Raw genomic sequence first — 8,834 nt, forward strand, 5'->3', positions numbered from 1 at the left:
AGTACCCCACTCTATTTTCCTTGCATATATGTGGCAGGTCCATACATATGCTACCACAGTCTACAACCCATTCATTTGTTGTACAGAAGAGTGACTTACTTTGTGCCTGCAGCAGTTGAGATAACAGTTCTTCAGGGCTGTCTCTGTCTGATGCACATAGTACACAGCCAGTACATCGTAAGGTATAGGTTGTATGGTGTGGCTGGCATCCTTTTTACTATGTATGTGAGTCAGAGTGAGGTGTCAGTCCCTAGGACCCTAGGTTGCAGTGCATGTGCTATGCATTGCCTCTTTGCCAAGGCCAGGGCATACTGGGCATGCCTATGTCTGCCTACAGGGACAGGCTCAGGGGTTCCTCCTCCAAGTCCCCCTGTGGCTGTGGGGACCTTGGCATGGGTGGAGGGCTGTGTGCCCTCATTCTGTGATGTTCCTGCTGCAGCTGTTTCCACAGGATCATATTGTGTAGCATGGCAAATACTGTGAACATGTGTGCACATGTGGCTTGAGAGTACTGCAGGGCTACACCAGATATATCAAAGCAGCGGAACCATGACTTGAGCAGCCCAAAGACATGCTCTATGATGTTGCTAGTTTGTGTGTGTGCCTTGTTATGGCATTCTTCAGTACGTGTGTGGGCATTTCTGATGGGTGTCATCATCCACGGTACCAGTGCATAGCCAGCATCCCCCAGTAGATAGCCATACAGGATGTTCCCCCTGGCAAACATCTGGTTCAGCTGTGAGGTGTGCCGGATGTGGAAGTCCTGATAGCTAGCAGAACTGTCAACACACACATTCATGATAATGCCCTGGGCATTGCACATGACCTGGCAGTTGATGGAGTGATACCCCTTGTGGTTGATGTAGACCTTACCCTCTTCACCAGGTGGTGCTCTGATGTGCACATAAGTGTGGCCTATGGCACCCATTACCTAGGGTAGTGTGCATCAAGGTAGAAGAGAAACATATTGCTGACCCTCTCCTCAAGGGTGTGGGGTAAATAAATGTGCTCACTGGCATGTGCTTGCATGGCATCCAGAAAATGGTGGAGTACCCTGGATGCAGATGCCTGTAAGACCCCCCCCCCATTATGTCCCCAGTTGGTCTTTGAAAAGTACCTGTAGCTGATATTCTAAGGGCTACACATTCCTTTATTTCCACTGGGATGGGTTCCCCTCTGTTGGCTCTGGGTCTGAGTTGAGGGTGGCAGAGCTCAGTGAGTTCTTGTAGTATGTACCTGTCCACCATGTAGCACTCTACAATCTCCAGCTAATGTAGCCCCTGGAAGGTTACCCTGGGCCTGAATACTCTTCTTTTAAGTCTAGGCTTATTGTCAGCATCAGCATCATCACTGACCTCAGCCTCAAGCACATACAGATGTAGCAGAGCAGCAGAGGCCCCTAGCATTTTGTCAGTTAAAATTCCCATGTGTGTACTCCAATGGTGCAGAGTATGTGGCAAAATCAGATTGTAGGATGGATGCATACTTTATAGTGGTGTGCTGCAGATGCAGCCTGTGCGATTGGCTCATTATGCTGCATTCCACCTGATATGTATAGCAGTTGGGGTTTGAATGGGCCTGTTTCTGTTGTACAGGGCTTATGAGTAATTTCTACCTGACTGGCTTTCCCAGGCTATTTTCTTTTTTTTCCTATTTCTTTCACTGTTAAGCAGCGTGCTGCTCAAACCCACAATGCTAGTGTAAACAATCCTCAGTAGTTTGGACCCTCTCCTGTGCATGGGCATGCTTAGCTTTTCATTAAACAGCTAAAACACATGCCATGGGGCTAAGCAGAACCTAGCAGCATCAGACACACCCTCCTGCTTAGCTGTGCTTAGCTAAACACAAACAGGCACTGTGCGTCTGAGAAATGTAATATATGTATTAAAAAAAATTATATTTTTTAATGATTTGCATTGCTTTATGGACTCACTGGCCATAGATTTGGCCATTTGCATGCGTACAGTGTCATACCCACCCTTTTTTTTGGGGGGGGGGTTTTACAGTCCCTGTTTAAATTTACAGTACGGTACATGGCTTCTATCCGCGTACATTTCTTACACCACTGCAGCACTTACACAGGTGCCTTTCTGCTTATTTTATCACAAATCAACCTCATTTGCATGGATTTCACCAGCTTATGAGGTGATTTGCATTCTGTGGACACTACTGTGTCCGCACACTTGTGCACGCCCCTTGTCCTCTTTACTGGATCAGTCAATCGCCATATTCTGTGTTGGGGCCGTGCCACTATGCCTACACAAAGAATCCCTCCATGTAGGCTTTACTAAATTCCCCCATTTGTTTTTCTGGCAAATACTTTTGTCCCCATTATTTTTGGTTTTGTCCAGATTTATTGAGGTAAGAGGTTGAGAGGTATGCATACCTCTCAATTTTAAAAGAAAATGTGTTGTTAGTTGCTCGATTGAGCTCTATCTCTTTCTCACTCACTTCCACTTTCATGCATGCAAACACATATAGACTCATACATGCAGATACAAACATAAACACACATACGCAAACACACTTTTCTATTTTTTTTTTTGTATCAATTTGTTTTAAGTTTACAGTCGCTAAATAGGAAAAGCACTGTTTAGCAAGCATAAAATAATAGTGGACATTTGCTTTCATACAGTTAGAGCTTCACAGCAGCTTAATATGCTGCTATGAAGCAGCAGACTTTTTTTTCAGCAGACATTACCTGTACATTAACACCCTGCTAGAGAATGTTCATTCTCCAATCTGAGTGGCGATGCACAGGTTGCCCATTCTCTAATGTTTCAGTAACCACTGCTCTTCTAATTTACTGTTCTGTCATTTATTACTGTGATTTCCTTTTCTTGCTAAGGCTAGAAATGACTAAGACCAAAACTTGATGAGATTTTATATTATCACTTTACCACCTAAATGAAAAGTTCATAAAACATACTACAATCCCACGCACTGAATTAGTAAACTTGCTTTTCTATTTTATTCATTCTTTTCAGGCTAAGTAATTACATATCTGTATGTTTGATCATTCTGTTGGTAGAAACATGTTTAATTATTTATTGTGCCAAATATATTGCATGTAGCCATATGGGACAGAATCAAATAATACAAAAATATGCAATTTGTAAGCTTTATTAATAAGTACAGTTCAACTGATTATTTTTCATTCAAATGTCAGGGCAGTCTTTTTGTCTTTAGGACAGAGTAATGCAGTACATTGTTTAATGAAGCATTCAAACTGTTTTTAATCTGCCAGTTTTCCATTGTTCTTAGCAAAGAAATCACCAGCTCTTCCTGCTGAAAGAAATAATTGCAAATGACACTACTGACTGGCCAAGAATAAGTCATTATTAACAGTGTATTGTTCTATTCACAAAGACATTTAAAACCTCCTGTACGCTGCCTTCATAATGTTCCTTTAAAATAAAAGTGCATTGTGTGCTATTTTTGTAGAAAAACACTTTATAATTTTTTTCTTATATACGTGTATTAATGTTCTGCTTAAAAAAGATTATGTTATGACAGTCCTGGTATTGAAGTTTTTTTTTTATAACAATAATAAATAAACCCAATGTTTCATGCATTAATAAAGAAGGACATCAACTAGGCATCCTGTGCAATGAAAGAAATCACATATCACACATCACTCAGTATAAAGTGTTCTGTGGTCCTTTCTGGCTTATCATTAACTCACTCAATCAAACAGTGTTACGAAAATATTTAGGCACTAATCTAGCTGTGGTATATTTTGAAAAGCAACAACTGTGGAAAGGTGAAGGGACCATTTCGGGAAATATTTTCTTGTATTTAAAACAAGGAACATTTTACAAAAATAAAAGACAACGATACAACTTCCAGTCATACTTACAAAGTATACATAGGTTCATAGTTCAGTCTTAGGTTGTTGATCCAGAGGACCATTAGTAGCCTAGCTAAAATACCTCAGATTGTCAGTACTCTTTGACATGAATAATTTATTCCTAATTTTGACCCCTTTCAATGACGGCTTGTGGGGCAGACTTGGAGTGTATTTATGACTGTTTATCCATTCATCGAGGTTATGCTTAGAGAGTCAGGGAACTACTTTGCTTTACATGCAGTGAAAGTCTATTCCATTAAAGAGGAATTCTCTAGAATATGGCTCTATTTATGTTTTGGAGGAAGGTAAGATCTCTTATGCAGGTATTGAGGATGTTAATAGTTTTGTATATGTGCAGGAAGTCACATAGAACTGGATTATTTGAGGATCTGTAAGCCAGGCAGAGTTCACCTCTCAAGAATCTGTAGGAAACAGAAAACAGAGAGTGAACAGTTTATGGTGGTCTAAGTAATTCAGGGAAGACATGCCTTTGATCATATTAGTGAGGAAATGTTTTAGTCTCACAGGCTGGATCATATACTCAGACAGGTACATACCAAAGTGGCCATTCTATTCTATTATGGGTGAGAAGAGGAAGGAGTAGAGAAGGACAATAACTTCTTTAGAGCTGGAAGAAACACCTCTCATGATTAGTAGGACAATGTAAAAGGATTTCCTAAGAGTAGTGGATACATGGTGATCAAAGGATAGTTTGCTGTCAGCAAAAGTGCCCCAGTCCCTAATGGTTGAGTCAACTTTCAAAGGGGTTGTCATCACCGATGTGGTAGGTGGATGGGTGCTCAGTTTTGTCTAAAGACACAATGCTGCATTTCTTGATGTTTAGTTTTAAGCCATGGTCCAGTGCATTTATTGGTATTTGGTTTTAAGCTGTGGTCCAGGCATCACTTATTTGTGAATATTGGTCCCTCCTGAAGAATTTAGAAGTCAGATGGGAAGTTATTAACAGCTCCAAGTTTGCAGTCATCCACAAATTTAGTCAGTCAAAGGATCTTAATGTCAGTCTTGACATCATAGAAGTAGAAACAAAACAGAATGGTCCCAGGACCAATTCCTGAGGGAAAGCACTGGTAACTATTATTTTTGAAGAGAGTGTGTCTCCCACACTAATACATTGAGTTCAGTCAGTGAGCCAGTGGATAACATAGGGGTTTACATTTAGTTTGAGTAGCTTGTCAATAATGTGCCAGAATGTGGATGTCATGAAATGCCTTACCAAGGTCCAGGTAGGCAGTGTGAATCAAACAGTTTTAGTCTAATTATTCAGTGACAAGTTCAAAGAAGCCCGCCAGGTTCATGAGGCAGGATCTGCCTTTAACAAACCAAAACTCTCTTAGGTACAGGAGTTGAAAACATTCTATATCCTTGCTGATAAGGCTGGTCAAGCTTTTGAGTCTGTAGATTCCTAGATCAGTAGTAGATCCCTCCTTGTGGAATTAGATGGCTTCCACAGTTCTCCTTTCCTCTGGCATGAAACAAGTTGAGTGGCTGATGCTGAATAGGCTTAGTAACAAATCTTCCAGACAGTGTCTGATGCTGACAAGAAGGCAGCGTGGCATATCATCAGGACCTATGGCGCAAAGGTTGGTGGCCTTAGAGAGAGCATTCCAGTCCTGCTTGGAGGTAATCAGAGTGGGGTGGTCTGGGTGTATTAATATGTTGAGGAAAATTAGGGGGAAAGCCAGGAAGTGAAGTTGGATCTAAATCTGTCTGCTGTTATGTTGGCTATGTCCTCAAGGGTTTATTAAGTGTTGTTTTTCTGTATTAGATCTAAACGTTTTTGAGCATTACTTCTAAGGTTTCTGACACAGTTGAAGAAGACTTTGTGATTGGCCTCAACAGATGTACAAACTCTCAATTCTAACTTTCTTTTGGAGGATTTGATTTAGTGTCTGTGTTTTTCAATCATCTTTCTGAGTTCATCTTTGGATGTTTGGATATTACATTTGTTTTTATGGGCTATGTTTTTCTTCTTATTATTGTATAGTTTGTTTATGCTAAGTTTCCACCATAGAGTTTTATTCCTGAATTTGGCATTGTATTTGTGCCTTGTGGGGACAGATGCCTGGATGCATGTTTTGAGGTGAGCATATAAATTATCTAAAAATGTGCCAGCATGTAAGTAGGAGTCACTGAAGCAAGGAAGACATTTAAATTTCATCAGGCCATTAGTAAGCTGGATTAAGTTTGTCTTAGAATAGTCTCTAAAGATAGAGGATTTTTGTGGTAAATTAGGTTTTGCCCTCATAGTGAGTGTTAACAAGAAGTGGTCAAATGTGTTTGTAACCCCTGGTTGGAACTTGAACCATTTGTCTAGTGAGTTACCATTAATGAAATCCTGGTATTTTTAGCATATTCATTTAAGGTAGTGTAGGTATACTACTTAATGAAGAGGTACCTGGATTCTACCAAGACAATAATGTTAGTCGTCATAGGGAAGGATGTTAATTTGTTGGGATGTGCCTCATGGGCAGCAAGTGATTTGGTGGGGAGACTCTAGCTAGCTATGATATGGTAAAGAGTTCTGTTTAAAATGAAAAGGATATGGAGGTGTTCAACGTTATTGTCCTGGCTTAAGAATCTGCAGGTGAGATTGTTTCCTAGGAATGCATGCATGCCCCCCTCCAATAACACCATCATTGTTCGTGCTGGGTCTGAAAGCCTGGTAAGGCTTATGAATATGAATCTGAAGGCACTGAATCCCTGCAGTATGGGGTGCTTTTGTTGTTTTGAAACCATGCTTCAGTGACTACACTGATATCTATATTTAAAGAGTTACACATGCTTAGAAGGAGTATAACTTCTTATTGAGGCTTCTAGAATTGTGTAGTGCTTAGCTAGGCAGGTAATTTGAGGATACTGTCCTTGTCTAAAAATGGGACCATGGGGGAAGAAAAGGTACGAGCCAATATATGGAAGCCATGATGAGACAGCTGCAGGCCATACCTAACAAAGAAGCCAGGGTTCATGATCATCTCCTCCCAGGCTGATATACTTAGTGGATATACTTAGAATGACATCACTAAATAATCCAATATTTGCAGTCAATTACTTTATTTATTTATTTTTGCATTCTGGCAACATTCTTGGCTTTGGTAAGATACTGTTCAATACCACCTTTACAACAATTTCAAATTGGTATTCTGAGAGCTCTGTCATGTCCCTCTTCATATAATCCACGGAGGTGTGTATCAAGTCATTCACTTCCACTTATACAATAACCATGTCATATGTTTAATTAGGGTGAAGGGACTTGAGAGTCTTTACACTGTCTGCTACCTTCTCTGCCTTTCAGAGGTATTTTCTCACACTATATCCCTTCCTGTTGCATTTTAACTTCTGAGATATAATGAATGCATTCTGGCAACATTGATGGGAGCCCACTGAACACTGAAGGCATTATAAGAGATCTGGGGGCACAGGTTGACAGCACCCTCTCCTTCGATCACCACATTGCCATTGTGGTCAGAAAGTCTTCTATGTGGCACATTTCATTACCAAGGATTTTGCATCCAGGAAGAAAGAGGTCATCACTTCTCTCTACTCTTCTCTCATTAGACCAATCATCGAGTATAATGCCCCATTTGGCATGTACCTCACTAGACACCTGCAACAGCTGGAGAGGCCACAAAAGTACCTCACGAAGAGAATCCTAGGTTTTAAACACATGTTTTACATGGACCGACTCAAAAAACTCCAGCTATTCTCTGTCTCATATCATCTACTAAGAAGGGGATCTCTGCTTGACTTACAAAGCCATGTCTGACCAACTCTGTTAGAAATGCTACATCTAAAAAAATTCCAGTCTCTCCACACCACATGCTTCTATGCGGCACACCTACTCACTAAGGGCTTTTCATCCGGAAAAAATGAGGACATTGTCCCACTGTACTCATCCCTCATTAGACCCATTATAGACTAAAACACCCCATTTGGTATGTACCTTTCAATACATCTTCAACAACTGGAAAGGCTGCAGAAATACCTCACTAATGGAATCACAGGCCTAAAGCAGATGCCCTATGCTGACCGCCTTAAAAAACTCCAGCTATACTCTGTCACATATCGTCTACTCCGAGGTGATCTCTGCTTAACATACAAGGCCATGTCAAACCCAGAGCTGTTGGACATACTACACTTAAAGAAATCCCAATCCCTCAGAGCCACATGCTCCAGGAATCTAAACCTTGTCATCACAATGAACAAAACATGCTGGAGGGATAGGTTCCTGACCCAGAGACTCCCCAGACTCTGTAATAGACTACCCATACATGTCAAGCAGAGCTTCTCTTTGTCCCTCTTCAAAAGGAACCTTGATGATTGGATGGGAGAAAGGAAATTCACCCTGGGGATCACGTCAGTCACCCTGCTAATCAGGGGTCCAGGGAAGTAAATAGTGTGGGAAGAAATAGCCAGGGAATTGTTATGGCTAGGCTTGTATAGGCCCTAGGGCTGATAGCCTAGTACCAACCTATGAACCTATGAACCTATGCTCCAGAGATCTCAACCTCATTACCACAATCAACAGAACATGCTGGAAGGACAGGTTCATAACCCAGAGACTGCCCGTGCTCTGGAACAGACTCCCCATACATGTCAAGCAGAGCACCTCACTGGCCTTCTTCAAGAGAAATCTTGATGAGTGGATGGGAAATAGAAAGTTCACCCCGGGGATCACTCCAGGGGCTCTACTTGATAGAGGTACTGAGAACTAACGTCGGGTGGCACGATGCCAGGGCACTTCTATGGGCTAGGCTTGTAAAGGCTCCAGACCCATTAGCCTAGTACACACCTATGGACCTATGAACCTATGAATGTTATTATGTAAGTAGCAAAATGCAGTAATCCCATTCCACATCCCTCATAACTGGTGGGTAAATTTAGCTGGCCATTGTCAATCCTCATAACGTGTTGCCTAGTAGCATAACATTCTAGTTCATTTCAAATGTCTGTTAGTACCAACTTG

The sequence above is a fragment of the Protopterus annectens genome, chromosome 7.part0 (assembly GCF_019279795.1).
Source record: "Protopterus annectens isolate FY-2018-M chromosome 7.part0, PAN1.0, whole genome shotgun sequence".
Lineage (NCBI taxonomy): Eukaryota > Metazoa > Chordata > Ceratodontiformes > Protopteridae > Protopterus > Protopterus annectens.